This window comes from Notamacropus eugenii, chromosome 4 (assembly GCF_028372415.1).
Source record: "Notamacropus eugenii isolate mMacEug1 chromosome 4, mMacEug1.pri_v2, whole genome shotgun sequence".
NCBI lineage: Eukaryota > Metazoa > Chordata > Mammalia > Diprotodontia > Macropodidae > Notamacropus > Notamacropus eugenii.
This window is the reverse complement of record NC_092875.1, coordinates 231,522,889-231,547,499: the sequence shown is the minus strand read 5'-3', so window position 1 is coordinate 231,547,499 and position 24,611 is coordinate 231,522,889. Positions and strand designations below refer to the sequence as shown.

The 24,611-nt window shown below is 36.9% G+C and overlaps 1 pseudogene; it reads left to right on the top strand.

The window, feature by feature from the left end:
* Window positions 1-7,509: 7,509 nt before the first annotated feature.
* LOC140502454 (1-acylglycerol-3-phosphate O-acyltransferase ABHD5 pseudogene) lies at window positions 7,510-23,915 on the top strand (annotated as a pseudogene).
* Window positions 23,916-24,611: the final 696 nt, after the last annotated feature.

Genomic DNA, 24,611 nt, shown 5'->3' with positions numbered 1-24,611 from the left:
TCCCTAGCATTTCTTGTCATTAATTCCCCTGCCATTCTGGACCTTTTGTTCTTTCAGATGAATTTTGATATTATTTTTTCTACATCTAGAAAATATTTTTCTGGTAATTTGATTGGTATCGCACTGAATAAGTAAATTAATTTAGGTAGAATCGTCATTTTTATTATATTAACTTGGCCTACCCACGAACAACTGATGTTTTTTCACTTATTTAGATCTGACTTTATTTGTGAGAAAAGTGTTTTGTAATTTTGTTCATATAATCCCTGGGTTTTTGCACAAACAAACCCAATACAATCAAGATTAGGAGGGAAGCAAAAAACTGGGAAAGAATTTTTGTAACTAGTGTCTGTGATAAAGGCCTCTTTTCTAAAATACATAGAGAACTGAGTCAAATGTACAAGAATACAAATCATTTCCCAGCTGATAGTCAAAGGATATGAACAGCCAGTTTTCAGAGGAAGAAATTAAAGCTATCTACAGTCATATGAAAAAATGCTCTGTCACTATTGATTAGAGAGATACTAATCAAAACAACTTTGAGGTACCATATCACATTTATCAGATTGGTTAACATGACAAAGCAGAAAGATGATAAATGTTGAAGAAGACGTGGGAGAGTTGGAACACTAATTCATTGTTGGTAGAGCTGAGAGCTAATCCAACCATTCTGGAGAGCAATTTAGAACTATGCTCAAAGGACTACAATAAATGAGCATACCCTTTGACACAGCAATAGCACTTCTAAGACTGTATCCCCAAGAGATCAAAAAATGGGAAAGGGTCCCACATGTACAAAAATATTTATAGCAACACTCTTTGTGGTGGCCAAAAACTGGAAATCAAGGGGATGCCCATGAATCAGAGAATGGCTGAATAAATTATAGTATGTGAGTGTAATGGAATACTATCGTGCTATAAGAAATGATAAACAGGAAGACTTCAGAGAGGCCTGGAAGGACTTATATGAACTGATGCTGTGTGAAAGAAACAGAACCAGGAGACCATTGTAGACAGTAACAACCACAGTGTGTGAGGAATTTTTCTGGTAGACTTAGTCCTTCACAGCAATGCAAGGATCTAAAACATTCCCAAAGGACTCAAGGCAAAATGTCATCCTTGTCTAGAGAAAGAACAATGGAATTGGAACGCAGAATGAAGCAGAATATTTTCTCTTCTCCTATGTTTTGTTTTGTTTGGATTTTTCTCATGATTTCTCCCATTCATTTTAATTCTTCTATGCAACAGGACTAATGTGAAAGTGTGTCTTATAAGAATGTAGAACCCATATAAGATTGCATGTCATCTCAGGGAGGGAAGGGTAAAGGAGGGAAAGAAAATCTAAGACTTATGGAAGTGATTGTAGAAAACCAAAAACAAATACATTAATTTAAAAAATAAAGGAATAAGGTCCAAGAGAACAAATTAGGTAAACCAGCCCCATTTATGTTAATAAGTCATTAACCGTCTTTGGAGCTGGTTAATATAGATTTTTTTTTATTAGAATAAGAAAAAGAAAGCTACAAAATTCATTGGAAAAATACATTTTTTTTTAACCAGGAGATTGCATTAGAAGACATTAGGGTTAACAATACAGTCTAGTCCCTTGTCTACAAGCCAAGATCAAAGTGGAAGGAGTGATGGTGCATGATTTTCTGTTTACAGATGATTTTATACTCAATACAGCCTCTGAAGCTAGAATGCAACAAAGTCCGCTGTTTCTGCTCATTTTGACCTAACAATTAACACCAAGACAACACAGATACTTCATCAGCCATCATCACACCACACATATGTGGAACCACCAGTTACAGCAAATGGAGAAATTTTGAATGCTGTGGATAAGTTTACTTCGTATACTTTCCAGGGATGAACACATTGATAATGAGGTTGATACATACATTGCCAGAGTTAGCTCAGTGTTTAGGAGGCTCTGAAAGAAAATATGGGAGAGAAGAGGTATTAGACTGACTCCCAAATTGAAGGTCTACAGAGCCATTGTGCTGACCTCATTGCTATATGTCCGTGAAACCTAGAGAGTATACCAGCGCCATGCCAGGAAACTGGATTGCTTCCATTTGAATTGTCTTAGGAAGATTATGAAGATCACCTGGCAGTATAAGGTACCAGACACTGAAGTCCTTACTCAAAGTAAACTGGTTTAAACTTACTTGAACTAAATTTACACTCTGCTCCCAAAAGCACAACTCTGATGAGCAGGTCATGTTGTCTGAATACAAAATGTATGCTGGCCAAAAAAATGTCTTATCTTATGGATAACTCACACAGGGATACAATGACACTCTCAAGGTGTGACATGGGAAACACTGGCATAGGACTGCTCAGTATGGCATGCCCAGATCAGAAAAGGTGCTATGTTCTATGAACAAAGTAGACTTGAAATAGTTCAAAGTAAACACAGGATGCACAAATTTAGAGTATCCACCCCAAACATTCACATGGACTATCTGTGCCCAACCTGTGGTAGAGTATTCTGAACTCATATTGGTCTGATCAGCCACAGTCCAACACATTGAAACTTCACTCTAACACAGTAATGCTATTTTGGTCCTCTTTGAGAATGAAGGACAATAATCAATTCAGTCACTAAGTAAAGAAGGTCACACTTGATGTTTTTGTGTATCTCTGATGTCATCACTTTGGAAATGTCTTCCATTGATACAATTAAATTCACTTTAGCTACCATTTATTAAGTGCCTACTATATCCCAGGCACTATGCTAGCTCCTGGGGATGAAAAGCCAAAAATCAAATAGCCCCTTTCTTCAAGAAGTTTACATTCTGCTTGGAGGAACAAACATTCATACAGATAAATATATACAAAATAGTCACTTTCATTCAGTCCACACTCTCTCCCTAATGATCTCATAAACTTCAAAAACTTCAGTTATTACCTTCTGCAGATGAATCTCAGATTCACATATCTAACCCTGAGTTTTTCTCCCTGAGGTACAGCTTTTTTTGGGAATTGTAATTTAAGATCAAATAGATTATAAGTATGATCACTATGGCACTTAAAGGAGTACAGCACAGAGATTCTTCATAAATATGTGTTTTATCTTTGATTCCCTACTCTCTCACCTTTCATTATCAATCAGTTCTCAGAATCACAGAATTTCAGAGTTGGAAGGGTCTTCAGAGGTCACCTAATACATGCCTGATAATGAGTAGTAACTAAGAGTTACAAAGCACTTTAAATATTGCAGTTCCTTTGAGTCATGCAAAATCTTTGGATGGTAGGTACTGTGAGTAATGCAGAGGAGGAAGATGAGGCTCAGAAACTGAAAGTAATTCACATGGGATCACAAGCTGGTAAATACTGGAAACAGGATTTGAATTCAGTTCTTGTATCCAGCACCAACATTCTATATGGATTATGTCACACTGCCTGTAATTCCATCTACAACATACCTGAAGAGTCATCATTTAGTGTTCATTTGAAGACCCTTAGCGAGAAAAGACTCTGCCATTTTCAGGAATACTGAGGTGATGCATTCCATTTTTGGAAAACTCTAGTTTTTAGGTTTCCTTATATATCAATCCTAGGTTTTCCCCTGAAAAACTTTTTAACCACATTTATGTTTTTCGGCCTCTAGAGCCAAAAATAAGTCTAATCCTCCTTTCACAAAGCAGCCCTTCAGCCTCTCAAAGATACCTATCATATCCACTTAATACTTTTCTTCTCCAAGCCAAATGTCACCATTTTCTTCAACAAATTAATTTATAGGATGATCTTGATCTTCTTATAGACATTTTGGCAGCACCCAAAAGTCAATAAACCAAGATTAAAATCATCCTCTCACCCAAAGTTGCTCTTGCTCATGCATTCCAATTTCTGTTGATTGATAACTTTAATAACCTACCAGTCACCAAGGCTCAAAATGTCATCACTTTTCTCTCTCTTAACCTTATATGTAATTAGTTGTCAATTGCTATAGATTTTACCTCTACAAACTTTTCCTAGGTAAAATCACTTTCATTGCTACTCACGTTGCCTCACACTAATTTAGGTCCTAATTATCTTTTGCCTATAGTATTTTAAGGGTTTTTGAATTGGTCTCCTTGGCATCATCCATTCCCTCCTCCAATCTGTTGTTTGCTTAGCTGCCAAACTCATTTTCCTTCATGAGTTGCTGATGCTTCTTTGAGTAGAAACTCAAAAATCTTTCATGGCTTCTTCTTGTTCATGGAAATAAATGAACAATTAGCTTGACATTTATGGCTTTTCTGAAATCTTTCTCTACCTTTCATGTCTTGTTTCATACTCTTCCTATTCCTATACTATATTTTCCAAATAACTTGGATTATTAGATTATCCCAAATCTCATCCCTCATCTTTCTACTTCTTTACTAATGCAGGCTATCAAGTAAGCAAGCATTTAAGTGCCTAAAATGTGCCAGACATAGTAATAGGTGCTTGAAATACAAAGTTAAATTTGAAATAGCTACTGCATTCAAAAAGTTTACATTTCATCCATGTAAATCAAAGTGACTATAAATCTCTTAAAATTTCTAAGCCTCAGTTTTACCATTTTCAAATTGGGATTATAATAACATTTGTTCTATTTTATTTACAAAAACTTTCCTGTAAAAATAACTTTTCTGAGAATAAAATTTCTATACAAATAAGAGTAGTTACTATATCTAAGTTACTTGTAAATTTCTCCAGTCCCATATATCTGATATATCTGTAGTAGGCATTTCATGTCAGGATCCAGATAAATCCCTCTTTGCTTTTTGTCAATACTTGATAAATCCCTAACAAGTCATGAATTTCCTTGTTCTTAGTCCTCGTTTTTCTATTTTTGAATTCTCTGTTCTGGCCCCAGCTCATAGTCATGGGTATATCATGTGAGTGGTGTAGGATTTGGTCTTTTGAGAGATATAACCACAATTTTCTAGAAAGAGGTCGATGCATCTTTGCAATGCTTCCAGGGATACTTTCCAATCCAGGTGTATTAAATGACCAACATAAGATGTAATATGGACAAAGCAGAAAGAAGAGTTCTTGCCAGGGTAAAGAATGCTAGAAGCTCCAAAGAAGAGTATCTATTGTTTTTCTGATATTGTTAGTTTTGGAAACTGCCATTGACATAGGAATAAGGATGGGCTGCAGTGTTCTCTTGCAACCTTGAGTTCTTTCCTTTTTCTAGTGTTTGCATTTAGGGTAGCATTCTATGTCAGGAAGAATCAGCATGTTTCTGGAAAAGACAGAGGCCTACTGGAAAGAAAAAGAAAGTTGTTTTGATCATTTGAGGGTTGAGTGTCATTACTTGACATTTGGGGGGCATTAATAAGATCTGTCTATATTATTCAATAATTGGTTGACCTAACTGTCCAAATGGGACCTGATGGCCTTTTGAAGACACCAGCAAAATTCTGATATTCACAGGGCCATCATTTGATGAAGACAAAATGAGCCGTGGAGATTTATGAGATGTCCCCAAGACCGAATTTTATCCACATGAACCCAGAACTATAGTTCTGAGCCTTGGATTACATAATATAATTTAGTTTTGGCCAGCCTGGATCTGTAAAGTATGAACAAAAATATTTGAACCTTAGCATTGCCTGTCTGTGGTTGCATTCCCTGTGGGTTCTGTAAGCTGCTGTTTTTGCTGTTTCTCCCACAACCAGCACCATGTCTGCAAAGTACTCAACAGTACTCATCTAAGTGTGTTGGCTACTTCCCATTCTAACCTATGTGTGCCCTTCACACTCAACACTCTTGTTACCCTATCTTCTTCTTAACATAGTCCATTATTGGTACTGCAGGAAGTGAAACAGCCTTGTTAGCAGGCAGTAAGTAGTGAGGCCTGAAAAGTGTAGAATTAGGGGCATATGTCTGGGGCAGCCTGGATTTTTTAGGTGTGTGTCTATGGTAGGTGGATTGCTGGATAGGTACATGTTTGATGTGGTCTTGTGGTTTATATGCTTTGAGGAAGCTTGAACCAGAATGTATTTGTATGCCTGAGAACATACATTTTTTAAAAAATTATTCACTTATCCATATATCCATTTGCCAAATGGGTATATGTATTCATATGACTCCATGGGTTGAGTGTCTGGGAATGGGTTGGATCTTTCATTGGTTTGTGGAACAAACAGAATTCTGGCAGTACAGATTACTTTTAGCAAACAATTTCCAAGTCTGATAGGCTTATTATTAATGCTGAAAGACAGAAGGAAAATGGCCAAAATAGAGAACGGAAGACAGAGAAGGGAAACCTGCAGAGATCTTAAGAGTTTTAGCCTAGTTAAAAGTTCAAAAAAATAAGTATAGAAAAACTATGGCATCTATTAGATCAAATAAAAGTTTTAAATATGTTTGGTCATTATTTACAAAGTTTTTATTTGCATATACGACATAAAAAGATTATGCATCTACTTATATGAAAAGACTCATTACTGTCCACAAGAAATGTACAAACAAATATTGGATAAGACAGACATAGATTAAAAGATTTTGATAAAATTCAAGGCAATGGCAGAACTATAGCCACATATACAACTTCTTTTGAAGCTCACTGAAAATTAAATACACCACAGGACAGACTCTGTGTGGTTTTAGCAGGAGTCACTAACTGAACATTGGAGACAAAAATTAAAAATAAATCCAGACAACAGGAAAAAACACCTTTAAAATGGCAGAATATAACGACGTGTTTTGGAAGTGGGCCACAGCATACAGAACTTCAAATTTTTATCTCATCTGAAAACTTGACTATGTGAATATTTGTGTGAAATTACTCAATATAGGTATATGAAAATTTATATGAGTTGTTCGATGTGGGATTTTACTGCAGCAGTAGAAAGTAAAAGTTTGGTCAGCCTCAGGACACAAAGACATCTTTGTGCCACTTTTTTTTTTTTTTTTACAAAAAGAAAATTGGCAGCAACTGGAGACAAGTAGCAATAAAAATTAAAGTGTTGAGACTTTCTCTTTTAAAATATTTGAAACACTTCATAAATAAAAGTTTGCATTTTTAAGATATTAATAAAACTGTTGTCATTTACCTCTTCAGGTTCAGTAGCAACCTATCCTTTGGGGAAAAAAAGCAGAATGAAATCATGCTTGAAAAACATTAAAAATAGGAAAACAGACAATAATCAAGTATTCAAACAATACAGAAATCTAAATGGAGAGATGTGGTGTTGTACTGAAAAGCACATGGGTTTGGCAGCTGACCTTGATGCTAGTCTTTCTGTTGATATCTAGTCATGAGACCTTGGAAATTTCCCTTCTTGTCTTTGGGCTTGAATTTACTTGTTTGGAAAATGAAGAGGCTGTTCTCTTCTAAAAAATCTCATGATGTCAAAGGTTCAAAGTGCCTTGTTTTGGGATGATGGATATAGTTAGTTTAATTCAACAAGCTATTTTACTTTTTATGGAGAACTCACACAAGGCAGGTGCTCACATGGTGGTGAGAAGAAGTGATACAAGGACACTCTCAAGACCTCCCTGAATAACTTTGATATAGATTGTGAGATGTGGGAGATGCTGGCAGGTCAGGGCATGCCCACGATCAAGAAGGTACCGAGCTCTATGAGCAAAGCAGAATGATGGTAGCTGAAAAGAAATGTGAAACGCAAAAATTTAGAGGCATCTCCCTCCCAAATGGTCATACAGCCTATTTGTGACTGACCTGTGGTCGAGCCTTCTAGGAGCACATTATTATGATCAGCCACCACCAGACTTACTGTATATTAAACCCAACACTGGTGTCATTTTGGTCATCTTCAAGCACAGACAAAAACAACAACAATTTAAAAATGAAATAGATTTCCTACTAAGAACTTATTCTCCACTGAAAAACTAAAAAAAAAAAAAAGACAGCTGACAACACTTAAAGGCTTGAAAATCACTTCATATTATCTATCACCTTTGAGCCTCACAAGAACACTGAGAGGAAGTTATCCAAACAGAGGGAAATGACTTTTACTTTCTTTGTTGCATCATTAAGTTGTTTTATACCTATTCATGTATTTGTCTACTCATAAAGAGTTCAGATCTGAGAGTCCAGTCCCCAGGTCCAGTCAGTAAATTAGTCAATAAATATTCGTTAAGCACCCAATATAAGCCAAGCATTGTGCTAAGCTCTAAGGATACAAAGAATAAAAAAAAGGTCTTTGCCCTCAAGGAGCTTTCTGTCTAATGGAGGAAACAACAGGCAGAACGTTTTTTAAAAAAACTTGTTTTTTAAAAAAGCTACATATGAAATAAATAGGAAGTAGATAAGAGAAGGAAGATAATTGAAATAAGAAGAGTGGTTGGGAAAGGTTTCCTATAGATGACGGGATTTTATTGGGGACTTAAAGGAATCTGGGAAGGTCAGTAGGCAGAGATGGGGAGGTAGAGTATTCCAGACCTGGGGGATGTCAAGAAAACATTCTTGGAGTTGGGAGATGGAGTGTGCATTGTTTATGGGACAAGAAGTAATTCTGTGCCACTGGGTCAAAGAGGATATAATAAGGAGTAAGATATGAAAAGACTGGAAAGATAGGAGAGTATTAGATGATAATTTTGAAACCAAAAGGTTTCAGAGGATTGTAGATTTGATCTTGTAGGTGACTAGAAGCATTGGAGTTTATTGAGTAGGGAAGGTGACATGTTCAGACCTGAGATTTAGGAAAATCACTTTGGAGGGATGCGGAGTCATCAAATGTCTATTTCTATAGAATGAGGGCCTTCACCAGAGTGCTGGCAGTATCAGAGGTGAGAAAAGGCATATTTCAGCAATATTGAAAAGGTAAAAGTCCTTGGAAACAGACTGCATGGTCTAATGCTAATTAGAGAGATTAAATATATTCCCCATCCATTAAGGGGAGTTTGATTAGTGAGATTTGTAGAAAGGCCCACACCTTTTGTTAATGAAGCAGTGCTCTCAAGGATTATGATACCCTCTGGCTCTGAAAAATGTATAAATACTCTGAGGTGAGCTTTTACTTTGGGGCTTACTCATTGGAAGTGTTTGTTTGGCCAGATGAGACTCTGGGCAGCTGCTAAGGAGCCCTCCTCCTCCCCCCCAAGTTTGAAAACACCGATATTGGTGCTTCTCTCTCTGTTAACTGTATGTTTTGCTTATACTCAGACAATTAGAAGCCCTGTCTGTTGATCTTTGTTTCTCAGTTTGTATTTTCTCTGAGGGTTAGTGTGTTGACTTTTTCTCCTGAACTAAGTGAATGATATGTGTGCTTAATTAAAGTGATTGTTTGTCCCCTCAAAAGTTAATTTCCTTTTAGAAAAGCAGATCTAAGAACTTGTGATAGCAGGCCATCCTGGATATGTATACTGTGCTTGCTTTTACAGATATGTGAGCTAAAAGATAGTGAGATTGGTGTGGAATGAGGGAAATTACCCCCAATGTTTTTGTTTCTGAGGCACTTTACCTACCTCAATTAGAACCACATTCATTGTGTGATTGTTAAATCTTATTCATGTATCTTTCCTAGAGCCACAAGCCTGTAATGCACAAACACTAAATCTTGGGGCCCAGAAGGTATATTCAGTTTGAAAATGATGCCAACTATTGAACCAAGATAAAAAATGATCATGGGTGCTTATTATCATAGATGAGAACCCTTTTGTAGATAATAAAGAGACTGGTGTTGAACTCCATTAATATTTGAAAACTTAAGGTTAAGAAAAGGTTAAGAAAGGCTATATAACTTACCCAAGATCACAACTATACAGAATCGGGATTCAAATATTCTTGAATCCAAGTCTTGTGTTCTTTCCACTAAAGAAGAGACAGTATGAGATACGGAGTTTGATCTATTTCTTAGCACAGTGCTTGGCACACAGTAGGTGCTTAAAAATGCTTTTTTGACTTGACCTGTCTTGAGTTCAAATATACCTCAAAAACTTTCAATCCCAATTTACTCATAGATAAAATTAGGATAAGAAGGTGCAGAAAAAATGGAATGAGACCAAACACAAAGTATCATATAAATGTCAGGCATTATTGTTAGTCGTTAATAATACTAATTACAACTAGGGCTACTACTCTTACAGACCAGATAATAATAAAGAGAAGGAAACCTTTTTTTTAACTCTGATGATAATTATCATTTTATTTTTTAATTAATTAATTTAGTTTTAGTTTTCAACATTGACTTCCACAAGATTTTGAGTTCCAAATTTTCTCCCCATCTCTACCCATTTTCCTACCCCAAGAGATCTTTTTTTGGGTTTTTGCACATTTCTGCAGTCATTTACTTGACTTTTGAGCTCTTTGTCAAGGTAGTTTTTGCTTCCAGTGCAGACTTGGTGTACTGTCAGCAGCTCCATTTCCCTGTTATCTGTGGGCCTAGAGCTCCAGAAACAGCTGCTGCCTCTGCCTCTGCTGCAGTTGCCTCAAGCTCTTCCACCCCCTCTGCAGCCCTGGTGTTGGGTCCAGAGCACTCTACTCTCTCACACTGGTCAACAGGTTTTTTCCACTGACCTTCCAATTTGTCCTTGGCATTTTGGGGTTGTGAAGTCTTGAATTGCCACAGGTGTGAGAGATTCAGTCCCCCTACCCCAGGTCTGCTCAGGTCTTGTCTTTGCCAGTGTGGACCATGCTGGACTGTGCTCTACTCCAAGCATAACATGATAGACACTTCTCTTTGACCTTTCAGACTGTCTTGGACTGGAGATTTGCTTCACTCCATCATTCCACAGGCTCTGCTCCAGAATTTGTTTAGAGTCATTATCTAAAACTGATTTATTTTTAGATTACAACATTCATTTCCACAAAATTTTGAGTTATAATTTTTCTACCCATCCCACACCATAACACCTTTCATTCTGATTACCCCTTCCCTCAATGTGTCCTCCCTTCTATCACATCCTACCCTTCCCTTATCCCCATCTTCTTTCTTTTCTATTAGGGCAAGATAGATTTCTATATCCCATTGCCTGTATTTCTTATTTCCCAGTTATATGCAATAACAATTCTCAACATCCATCTCTAATACTTTGAATTCCAACTTCCCTCCCTTCCTCCCTCCCCACCCATCCCCACTGAGAAGGCAAGTAATTCAATACAGGCTATATATGTGTCATTTTGCAAAAGACTTTCATAATAGTCAAGTTGTGTAAGACTAGCTATATTTTCCTCCATCCTACCCTGCCCCCCTTTATTCTATTCTCTCATTTTACCTTGTCCCTTCCCAAAAGTGTTTACTTCTACTTATTCCCTTCTCCCATTTGCCCTGCCTTCTATAATCCCCCTCACTCCACTTGTCCCCTTCTCTGCTACTTTCCTGTAGTGTAAGATAGATTTTCATACAAAATTTAGTGAGAATGTTATTGCCTCCTTAAGCCATATGTGAAGTGAATAAGCTTCACTTTCCCCCTCTCACCTCCTCCCTTTTCTCCTCCATTGAAAATGATTTTTCTTATCTCTTATATGAGTGATAATTTGCCCCATTCCATTTCTCCCTTTCTCTTCCCATATATATTTCTCTGTCATCCCTTAATTATGTTTTTTTTATAGATATCATCCCTTTTGATTCAACTCAACCTGTGCTGTGTGTGTGTGTGTGTGTGTGTGTGTGTGTGTGTATAATCCCTCCACCTACACAAATACTGAGAAAAGTCTCAAGAGTTACAAATATTATCTTTCCATGTGGGAATGTAAACAGTACAGCTTTAGGAAGCCCTATATGATTTCTCTTTCCTGTTTACCTTTTCATTCTTCTCCTGATTCTTGTGTTTGAAAGTTAAATTTTCTCTTCATTTCTGGTCTTTTCATCAAGAATGCTTGAAAGTCCTCTATATCATTGAAAGACCATTTATTCCCTTGAAGTATTATACTAAGTTTTGCTGAGTAGGTGATTTTTGGTTTTGATCCCAGTTCCTTTGACTTCTGGAATATCCTATTCCAAGCCCTTTGATCCCTTAATGTAGAAGCTGCCAGATCTTGTGTTATCCTGATTATATTTCTACAATACTTAAATTGTTTCTTTCTAGCTGCTTGCAATATGTTCTCCTTGACCTGGGAACTCTGAAATTTGGCCACAATATTCCTAGGAGTTTCTCTTTTGGGTCTCTTTCAGGAGGTGATCAGTGGATTCTTTCAATATTTATTTTGCCCTCTGGTTCTAGAACATCAGGGCAGTTTTCCTTGATAATTTCGTGAAAGATAATGTCTAGGCTATTTTTTGATCATGGCTTTCAAGTAGTCCTATAATTTTTAAACTGTCTCTCCTGGACTTATTTTCCAGGTCAGTTGTTTTTCCAATGAGATATTTCACATTATCTTCCATTTTTTCATTCTTTTGGTTTTGTTTTGTAATTACTTAGTTTCTCATACAGTCATTAGCTTCAATCTGCTCCATTCTAATTTTGAAAGAACTATTTTCTTCAGTGAGCTTTTGAACCTCCTTTTCCATTTGGCTAATTCTGCTTTTGAAAGCATTCTTCTCCTCATTGGTTTTTTGGACCTCTTTTTCCAATTGAGTTAGCCTATTTTTCAAGGTGTTAATTTCTTCAGCATTTTTTGGGTCTCTTTTAGCAAGCTGTTGACTTGCTTTTCAAGCTCTTCCATGGCCTGAGCCTACTGTATATTCATTTTGGAGGTACTGGATGCAGAAGCCTTGACTTCCTCTGACAGTATTCATTGTTCTTCCTCATCCAGAAGGATGGAAGGAAATACCTGTTCACCAAGAAAGTAACTTTCTACGGTCTTATTTTTTTCCCATTTTTTGGGCATTTTTCCAGTCAGTTACTTGACTTCTGAATCCTTTGTCAAGAGGAGGGTCCTAGCGCTCCTCCTCCCCCTGGGACTGTGTTCAGGGCTGAGATGCAGATCAGCTGTTCAATTCTCCAAGAGACTTTAGGCAGAGTGCTTCACAGATGGATGCTGCAGCTCCTGCCACCACTGCTGCTGCTGCCTGGGGCCAGTGCTGGGAGGGAAACTTGCTCCCTGCTCGCCCAGTTGGGAAAGCCCTCTTACTGACCTTTGAAGCTTTCTTTGGTGCTTGTGGGTCAAGGGAGCTGAGACTCTCCCTGATGGAGATTCTGACCTGGAGGCCTGTTCCAGTCCTGTTCCTCCCAGTGTCCCACACCCAGGACTGGGCTTCACTCAGTTCATTGTCCCATGGGATAGACCTTTCCTGTCAGCCTTCCAGGTTACCTTTGTCTAGAAATCTCTCACTCTGTTGTTCTGTGGCTTCTGCTGCTCTAGAATTTGTTGTGAGTCATTTTTTACAGGTATTTTACTGGGTTTGGGGGGAGAGCTCTAACAAGTATTTGCTTCTACTATGCCATCTTCCATAATTATCCAGGAAACTTTAATAAAATGAAATGCAATGCTTTTTCTAAAATATGGACAGCCAGTCACAAGGAGGATGAAATATTGATTGTCACAATAGATTAGGAAAAGATTTTCCACCATTATTGATCTAATCTATCCTTTTATGTACTGTTTTTCAATGTGTCAGCAACATATTTCTATATATGGCAGACAGGTCATTCATAAAGGAATTCCAGTAATATGTAGCATACAATTATAGGGCATCTAGGTAATCCAATGGATAAAGTGCTGGGTTTGGAGTCAGGAAACTTAATCTTCCTGAGTTCAAATTTGACTTCAGATGCTTACTAGCTGTGTGACCCTGGGCAAGTCACTTCACCCTGTTTCCCTCTGTTCCATTATATGTAAAGTGAGGTGGAGAAGGAAATGGCAAACCATTCTAGTATCTGCTAAAAAAACTGCAAATGTGGTCATGTGGTCACAACTGAAATATGACTGAACAACAACAACATAAAATTATAGATTTAGACATAGAAGAAACATTAGATGTGATTTAATTGAACTTTTTTTCTTTTATCAGAAGAAAAATTCAGGAGTCTAAATAGGTTAAGCAATCTATCCAAGGTAACAAGGCTATTTAATGATAAAGCTAGGCTTTGAATCTAGGCCAAAATAAAATACAAAATATCTTCCATTGAGACCCACAATAAATTCATCTTGGATTGAAGAGTGATTAGACAAAGGAGATTAAACCAAAGTCGGAGAACTTTAAACAAAGTTGCCCATGACAGTGCATGGTAAGGATGTTTTCTCTGTTTAATAAATGGTTAAAGAGATATACAGAAAGGAATCTTTTTTTTATAAACTTTGTTCAGAATTTGATAGCAAACCTGCAACTTGGAAGAACTGGTAGATATTCCACTTCCAATTCTGATTTTTCAGATAAATCTGATCTTGAAGGAATGTATTAATTTGTTGATCTCTTGACCACTTTCAGGTTACTATATTTAAAATTAATATTCCTAAAACATATCAGACGATTTCTACATCAATTCTTGAAAATTTTTTAACAATATTAATATTATTCCTCAGCCTGATGTGTAGGATTCTTCACAATATGGCTCACACTTGTCATGTCTTATTTCATTCTACTTCCTCATTCATATAACTTGCTTGTTTTCAATCTTCTTTTCTTATTTGATTTTTTCCAAATTTGACATGGAACCCCCTGTATTCATGACTTTCTGTGTATGGTTTCCCATTCCTTTAATGAACTATTTTCTCAACTTTCCCTATTCTAGTTTCCTTCAAAGTTCATCTCAGGTTTGATCTCTAAATCCCTTCTTACAGTTTGTTAGTGATTTCTTACTCTTGTAATAATTTTGTATGTATTTGTCTATTATATATATAATATATATGGAGATTAGATAGACAGATAGATATATACATACATATATACACACATACATCTCCTGGGTTCTGAGCTGGGAAAGATACTGCCATAGAACTGAATTTGTATCAGTACCTTCTAGCTCAGTGTCTTGATCATGGTAGACACTAATTTGATTGAATTAAATATCTCTGCCCTTAAAGATATTACATTTACTGGAAGAATAAAATATTTACAGCAACAAATATATAGAAAATTATTTCAGGAATAAGAAATCACTAAAAACTGTAAGAAGAGAAGGGAGGGAAGATCATGAAAGTTTCAGTATTAGAGATTAAATAGTTAAATAGTTTTTTTTTTTAACTTGTCCAATGGTGAGTGTCTGGAGAGAATAATATAGAGAGAATCTATGAAATAAAGTTGATAATTGAACTTTGCCTCTAGAATTACATTTTACATGATTTCAGTATGATAAAATTTTTAAAATAATTATGATAATTCAATCAATAGGCAAATCAAAGAAGGCAAAATACATTTTGGGACCCAGATGAATTCACTCAACATTCCCCTCTCATTGACTTTAACATCTCAAATCAAATTTTGGAGTGGCTGCACCAAGAAAAAAGTCAGAGGTAGACGTTTTTACAGCCTAATTCAATTTAGGAGACACACAGGAGGGGTCTATAAGACTGAGGTGGGTGTAGGTGTGTAGGACTTCAAAAGCACCAGTGAGCAACGGAGATAGGTATGATAGTAGTAGCAGCAGCAGCTTCAGGAGCTCCCAATCTAGAGATGGTAAGGGGGTTAGAAAACTAGTGAGGAAAACATTTACCTGAGCCCCTTTATTGGCACTGGGTACAGTCAATATTGGCAGCTCGATTACTCACAGTTCTGGGAAGGAGAGGAGCTCTTGTGATTGGGTAGCAAGGGAGCAGAGGCTCTGGGCACAGTTTCAGGCCCAAGAACATCTTTAGTACTTGGGGCTGTAGGAAAACAGGAGCCCTTCCTGGGTAAAAAGCAGAGCACAGAACAGGAAAGCAGTGACCATACCTTTCCCAGGATCACACTACCTTAGAAGTACCAAGACTCTCAGAAATAGTTCTTAAAACAGTCTTTAAAAAGATTGAAGCTTGTCACAGTGATTTGTACCGAGAGTCCAGCACAGTCCAGCTTTGATATAAAGTACAAAGTGAAGAAATAGGTTGCAAAAATGAGCAACTAACAAAATAAGAAAGACCTTAACCATAAAAGGCTACTACAGTGTCATAGAAGACCAAGAAATAATCTTAGAAGAAAATGTAAAAGTAAATAGCTACAACTAAAGCCTCAAAAAATACCAGTTGAACCCAAGGCCAACAAGAATTCCTGGAAGAGTCAAAAAAGAAAAGAAAAATGATAAAAGAAAAATTGGGAAAATGGAGAAGGAGAATTATGCAAGAAAATTATGAAAAGAGGACTAATAATTTGACAAAAGGCACAAAATATTAAAGAAAATATCACTTTGAAAAAGAATTGATTTAATATCAAAAGAAACACAAAAAATTCACTGAAGAATCTATTATAAGAAGAATATGCTAGATAGAAAAGGACACATGCAAGTTCACTAAGAAAAGAGCTCTTTAAACAGTAGAATTGACCAAGTGGAAAAAGGGGTACACATGCTCACTGAAGCAAACATTCCTTAAAAATTAAAATTGGACAAGTAGAAACTAATGACTCCATGAGACTTCAAGAAACAATAAAACAAAATCAAAAGTCAATTCACTTGGAAAATAGAGAGATAATTTATGAATTATTTGACTACTTGAAAACCATTATAAAAAAAAGAGCCTAGGACTTCAGAAAATCTGGGAAAGACATATATGAAGTGATGCTGAGTGAAGTGAGCAGAAGCAGGAGAACACTGTTCACAGAAGCAGCCACAGTATGTGATGACTGATTTTGATAGGCTTATTCCTTCTCAGCAATACAAGGACCTAAAAAATTCCAAAGGACACATGATGGAAAATGCTATCCACATCCAGAGAAAGAAGAATGGAGTTGGAATGCAGAAAGAAGCATACTATTTTCCTTTTTGTGTGTTTTGTTTTTTGCTTTCTTATGATTTTTCCACTTCATTATAATACTTCTGTGCAGTATGGCTAATGTGAAAATGTGTTTGATAGAATATATGTGTAAAGCCCATATCAGATTGCATGTTTTCTTGGACGGGAGAGAGAGAAGGTGAGAAAATTTAAAACTTATGAAAGTGAATGTTGAAAACTAAAACTAAATCGGAAAAAATATGGTAAAAAAAAGAGATAAAAGTCTTGATATCATATTTCAAGAAATTATCAAGGAAAACTCTCTCAGTATCTTCAATCCAGAGGGCAACATACAAATTTAAAGTGTGTACTGATCACCTATTGAAAGAGATCACAAAATAAAAACTTCCAGGAATATTATAAACAATCATCACAGCTCCCAGATCAATGAGAAAATATTGCTAGCAACTAAAAAGAAATAATTTAAATAACATGGAGGTACAGTCAAGATCACACAAGATTTAGCAGCTTCAACCATAAAGGAGCAGAGGGCTTGGAATATATTCCAAAAGGCAAAGGAGATAGAATTGCAAGCAATGTATGTATGTATGCATGTATATATACACACAGATTCAGTTGGGTATAGAAATCTATCTTAATCAATAAGGGAACTGAGGGGAAGGCAATAAGAGAATTCAGGAGAATGATGAAGGGGAGGACAAAATGGAGGAGGTGGTGATCATAAGCAAAGTAGATTTTTACAGAGAGATAGGATAAAAAGGGGGAGAAGAAGAAGAAACAGAAGAAAAGGAGGTGGAGGGAAATGCAGTTTGTGATCATAACTGTGAATGTGGATAGACGAGATGAAGTAACCCAGGGAATGTAAGTGAATAGCAAAATGGATTAGAAACCAGAATCCAACAATAGGTTGTTTACAAGAGACATACTTAGCACAGAAAAATACATACATAGTTGAAATGAAGGGCTGGACAGAGTTTATTAAGCTTCAGCTGAAGTAAAGAGAGCAGGGGTGACAATCATAATCTCAGATAAAGCAAAACAAACTTAAAGTCAAAGTTACCATAGCCAATGAAGTAGTATTTTTTTAAATGCAGCAAATTTTTCTGATAAATGCCTAATTTCTAAAATATAACGGGAACTGAGTTGACTTTATAAAAAGTAAGTCATTCTCCAATTGATAAATGGTCAAAGGATATGAACAGGCAGTTTTCAGAAGAAGAAATCAAAACTATCTATGTCAATTAGAAAAAATGCTCTAAATCCCTATTGTTTAGACAAAATTAAATCAAAATAACTCTGAAGTACCTCTTCACACATATCAGACAAAACAGATACTGGAGGGAAAGAGGAAAACTAGGTACATCAATGAAGTGTTGGTGAAGTTGTGAACTGGTCGAATCATTCTGGAGAACAATCAGAAACTATACCTGAAGAGATATAAAACTGTGCATACTCTTTGATCCAGCAATACCATTATTAGGTTTGTAATGCAAACAGATCAAAGCAAAAAGAGGGAAAAAAGCTGAGAAGGACAAAAGTATTTATAGTAACCTTTTTTATGGCAAATAATCAGAAATTGAGGGGATGCTCATCACTTTGGGAATGACCAAAAACTTGTGGCACATGGTTGTGATGGAGTACTGTTGTACTATAAGAAATTACAATGGGGGTAGTTTCAGAAGGAAGAAAAAAAACATGGCAAGCACTGTATGAACTGATGCAAAGTAAAAAGACACAGGAGATAAATATACACGGTAAGAGCAATGTTGTAATGATGATCAACTGTGAAAGACTTGGATACTCTGATCAATACAGTGCTCCAAGACAATTCCAAAGGACTCATGATGAAAAAATATTATCCTTCTACAGTGAAAGAACTGATATACTCTGAGTACAAATTGAAGTGTCTTCCTTTTATTTTTTTTTGCAATATGGCTAATGTGGAAATGTTTTGCATGATTTCCCATGCATAATTCATATCATATTGCTTACCTTCTCAATAGGTACAGGGCAGTGGGGGGAGTGGAAGGGAGAGAATCTGGAACTCATGTAAGAAGAAAATAATGTTAGAAATAAATAATAAGCATTTAAGAAGAAAAATATTGGTATAATTAATTTTATATAGCTCCCTAAATTTTGCAAAACATTTTCTAATATTTAGTTTCATTTTTGCCTCCCAAGAGCCCCATAAGTTAAGTGCTATAAGTACTATTATTCCCATTTATAAATAAGGAAACCAAGGCTGAAAAAAGTAATGTTACTTATCTAGGAACATACACACATACATTTTGGTGTGGAATTCAAACTCAAGATTTCCTGGTCTTTATTTAATTCATGTATACTTTCAGAAGTTGAGAATTTGTCTTTCTTATTCTCCTAAATTTCCTTCTTCAAACCATGCTCACATAGAGGCAAATCACAATTAACATTCCATATGAAATTTAACTCTCACTCATCAGAGATATAATCTTTCATTAGAAAATCAGAAATCACAGAAAAAATATATAAATATTCCTATTGTTATTGCCTCAAAGCATAATAAGAACCAGGTCTCATATTTATGGCATCTTTTTCTTTTCTCAGAGAGCTGATAGTGGTGTAGTCTAAAGAGAAAGCTGAGATCACTTGACTGAGTCTCCAAAGTTAAGAGCAAAAACAGATTCCTAGATCCAGTACAGAAGCACCATGAAATGGTGGTAAGTTATATCACCATCTCTATTTTTCCAGTGTTCTCATTTAAGAGATATTATCACTGAATATGTAAAATATAATCCCTGTCTTTTCCTGTTTCCTAGGAATATGTGGAAAAGAATTGATGAGTCTAAAAGTATCCAAGTTCATTTTTATTCCACTTAGTGTCAAAGTGGGCTGATGCTTTGTAAGTAATGGTCCCTGTGTAGAGCATAACTCCTTTATATAACTTCATGAATCATTCTTCTATTAACTTCAACTGCTCTCAACTTCCTTGCCTGTAAATATGCTGCCATATCTCCAGTCTCCAAAACAATAACAAAAGCAATAGCGGCAGCAGTAAACCTTCCCTTCACTCTGATGACCCCACTGGGATTTTTTTTTTCTTTCCAAAAAAGAATTCTTTTTTCCAGTCCAGCTCTTACAGTCATCATCTAGTAAGATGAGTCCTGCAGAAAGGGGGCCAGTCGTCCCTTCTAACTGCCATTTATAAGGCAAACAAGTTGGTGTAGCTGAAACAGCAAGGCATCTTGAAGGGATATCAGAGACAGTATGTGTAAGTTGAACCATCACAACCTTTAAATCCATTTCCCCTTGAGGCTTAATGGAGACAGCTCTGGACAATGAACATAAGAACTTTGCAAATAATAGTGACCCCCAAACCACCAGACCTACTTCCAGTGCATCCCTTATACCCGTGATTGAGGAGAGAAACCATGGCAGAGAACAGGCCCACCTTCCTTATCACCACCTATAACAGATGTTGACCAACTGACACCAATAGGTAGATAAGCATAAGAGTCCTTAGAGTGGAAGTGCTTACCAGAACACTTGGAATGCTTCCAACTCAAACTTCAGAGACATTGTAAAGGAGCTGAGAGTATTACTACCCACAGGGTAGGTGAGATGGCTTAGGTGATGTAAAAGGGCACCCTTAGAGAGCAATAGGAACTAGCTTGTGTAGGGCAAGGCAAACCTCTATAACTACTTTGACAACTAGCTTCTCTCAGACCCTTATAGAGACAGCACATAATCCTAAACTAAGACTCTTTCAAATAGCAACGCTTCAAGCCCAGTGTCCTTAACCATCATCCTTGGAAGAAACTCCAGTGGAGATATGGTCTGATAACTTCTCCTGATTATACTACAGGCACATCTATTGATTACTTTAAAAAGAAAGTTCTAGTCATCAATGTTATTTGAACTGTCAAATAGTTTAACATCAGAAAATGATGACTTTATCAAGTGAAAATTGCATTAAAGAAGAAGCACTGCCATGTACTACGCTGCTGAATCCTAAGAACCCAAGACCTCTCAATTTGACTTGTAACTGAACCTTTCCATGTGTATTGTCCCCTTTAGAACGAGACTGACTTACTTATGTGTCTGTATTCCCAGTGCTTAGCACAGGGCTTTGCACAAAAGATGCAATTAATAAATGCATTATTTATTAATTCACTACTGAACTTCCCAAGACATTAATCTATACTTGTTACTTGATCTTCTTTACAATATATTCTCACTCTTCAATCCCTCCCATTATGATTCCTGCCTCTACCACAATATTTAAAGAGCTTTTCAAAGTTAATATGACATTCTAATTTCCAAGTTCAATAGCCTATTCTTTAGACTCATCCTTGATATTTCTACTTTATTTGCCCCTGTTGAGACTATTCTCTTCTTCCCAAAATTCATAACAGCATTCTCTCTTTATTTCCCACTTTGTCAACCAATCCTTCTTCATCCACTGATCCACTTCCTTCACCCAGGCCAAAAGTGTGAGCATACCCCAAAATGCTATCCTTAGTCATCCACTCTTACCTATGTATGCTCTCTATTCCCAGTATTTTCATGTTTAAAAGATAGCAGGTTGTACAAGGAAGAGAATGGACTTTGGATAAGGTAATCTGGACCTGAACTTCAGTTCTAATAATTAATGGTTTTATGATCATCACTTACAATCTCTGAGTCTCAGTTTTCTCATCTGTAAAGTACAATGATATCTACATTTTCTACTGAAGTACTGTAATATGGAAAGTACTTTTAAAACTCAAAGCAACATGTATGTCAAATTTGAACTACTTATACCTCTTTATTATTTAATATACAGCTGTATATATTTAATATACATCTACATCTCTATTAGCAATAGCTCTGCTACGTGCTATTCTTGAGTTTCCAATTGGCTACTGGAAATATCTACCTGGATATTCTTTTAACACCTTAAATTCAAAACGTGCAAAAGTGAACTTCTCACCTAACTCCACACTAAAATTATTGTACAATACAATTTAACTGAAAGTGTCTTAGTACTATCTATTGAAGAGTGCTAACTTGGGTAAGAGTTCTTAGCCTACTATTGTTCCTGGCCAAGGTACTGAAACAAACGTTCTCCCAGTCACTAAGACTTGAAATGTCACCGTCATCTCTTTCTTGTTCCTCACAACACACCTCCAAACAATCAATTCTCAATTCCTGTTAATTCTGCAGCTAAAACATATCTTATATATGCCCCTGCAACTACTTTCAAGTTGTCATTCACGCTTGCCTGGATTATCAGCCTCCTTTTTGGTCTCCTTGCCTCCATTTTTGTATCATTGTCAAATAACTAGCAATCAAAAAGTGGCATAACTGAAGATAATGGGTCATTTTAGTAAGAGGAAAAAGTATCATGACTGATCACCTACTCCAATCATCTCATTTTGTTCACATCCATGCCATTTTCTCCATTCACATAGCCATAATACTTATTCAGTCCTTCGTTATCTCTTGCCTGTGGGCAGCTAGGTGGTGCAGTGGATAGAGCACCAGTGCAGGAGTCAGGAGGACCTGAGTTCAAATCTCACCTCAGACACTTGAGACTCACTAGCTGTGTAAACTTGGGCAAGTCACTTAACCCCAATTATGTCCTCCTGGGTCATCTCCAGTCATCCTGATAAATATCTGGTCACTGGATTCAGATGTCTCTGGAAGAGAAGTGAGGCTGGTGACCTGCACAGCCCTCCCTCACTCCAAACAAAGTCAAGTGCAAGTCATGGTATCATTTCTCTGATGGCATGGTCTTTTTTGGCAATAGAGGATGAACACACACATCTCTCACCTATACTATTTAAAGAGCCTGCTAACTGGTCATAATGCATTCATTCAGTTTCCCCTCTTTTCCATCTATCCTTCACACAGATACAAAATTGAGAGATCTAAATAAAGGACAGGTCTTGCCCTTTCATTCTCCTGATCAAGAAGCTTCAGTGACTTCTTATCAACTAGAACAAAATAAAAACAATTCGGTTTCACATTTTAAACCTTATCTAATCTGGCTATAACCTATTCTTAAAAACTAATCAAGCCCAATGGTGCGCATCCTTAAGGACTCATAGCCATGGGTGACAGTGCCTCCTCATTTGGCCTGTCAGTCCACTCCTTTGATGGTGTATAGCCTTGGACAAGGCTGGTCCATTTTTTCAGGGACACCTGGAGCCCCAACTAGGCTGGGGTAAGTGAGGGGAGAGCATACATAGTGGAGGAAGAGGTCAATTCTGTGGAGACCCCGAGAGGTCAGGATGGCTGATGTGGTATCTTCCCACTTGATGTCCAACATCTTCGTCCCCACTGAAAGAAGCTGAGGAAAAGACCTTGAAGTATGTGCCCTGTCCATACAAAAAAGAATCTGTTTGTATATCCAATGGAAATAAAATATGGACTTTAAAATTTTCTCAGGGCATTGTACATAAGACTCCATTTGTCCTCCTCTATGGTTTTGGAGGTAGTGTTGGACTCTGGGCACTGCATTTTGGAGGTCTTTGTGAAAATAGAACTGTATGTGCTTTGGACCTGCTAGGATGTAGGCAGAGTGGTAGACCCCAGTTTGATGGTAATACAGTAGAAGATGAGGACCAGTTTTTGGACACAATTGAAGAATGGAGATGTGATCTAGGTTTAGACACAGCGATCTTGCTTTGACACAATCTGGATGGATTCTTTCCTGCTGCTTATTCACTGAAGTATCCATCAAAGGTAATGCATCTTATCTTAGTGGAACCATGGGATTTTTCTGAGAATCTCGATGGTACTGATCAAGATAAGCTAAATCCAATGTGGACCAAAGCCTTGGGAGCTGTATTGACTCTTTTTAACCCATTGGCTGGCCCTAGAATTGCAGGACCCTTGGGCTTAAGCCTTGTTCAGTGGTTAAAGCCTGATTTTAAGAGAAAGTATTCATCAGTGTTTGAAGATGATACCATGACAGAGTATATCTACCACTGTAGTGTACAGACATCCAGTGAAACTGCTTTTAGAAATATGACTATTGCTTATGGATGGACAAAAGACCAACACTCCTGCAAACTGGTAAAAATGGACCCAGACATTCCAATTTCTGTAATCTATGGTGGCTGATCTTGCATAGATGTCAGTTCTGGCAATACCATCCAGTACTTATGGTCACATTTTTATGTGAAGACTATAGTTATCCTTGGCTCAGGAAATTATTTGTACGTTGACCAACCAGGAGAATTCAACCAAAAAGTAAAGGAGATTTTTGATTCTGTAGACTGACCCTATTCAGATTTCAATGGACATACCTGGTAACAGGTGCAGTTCCTCACTGATAACTTAGAAAATATGATGAGGAATCAGGAAACCAACACAAGAAACTGAGTGGTCCCCTTGCCTCTTATTTTGCACATTTGGCATTTCTTCCATGAAGTCATTTGCACATTTATACCACCCAGTGCCTTTTTAGATGGGGACCCCTTTTAAAATAGAAATTCATTTTAAACACATACAGAAATCTCAGAAACTTAATACAGGATTTCTTGCCTCCCTGAAAAAAAGAAAAATTCATCAAGTATTACTCCCCTCAAGTAATCTGTTTTAACTCAACTAGCCTACTTGTTCTTCTTTGTACAAAGAGTTTCATCTTTCACATATGTGCCACTGCAGAGACTGTTTCTCATACTTGGAACGCTTTTCCTCCCACAAGCTATCTTTTAGAATCTCTAATTTTTTTCAAGACTTAGCTTAATGTCACCTACTAGAGGAATAATTTCCAGATTTCTAACCATTAATTTTCTCCTTCCAACCCCATGAAATTACTTCGTATTCATTCTGTATCTGTCTGCCTGCCTGTCTGTCCCCCTCCTCCCTCCCTCCCTATCTCTGTCTCTCTCTCAGTAACATGTAAATTCCTTGGGGACAAGCATTTGGTGTTGCAACAACCTAACTT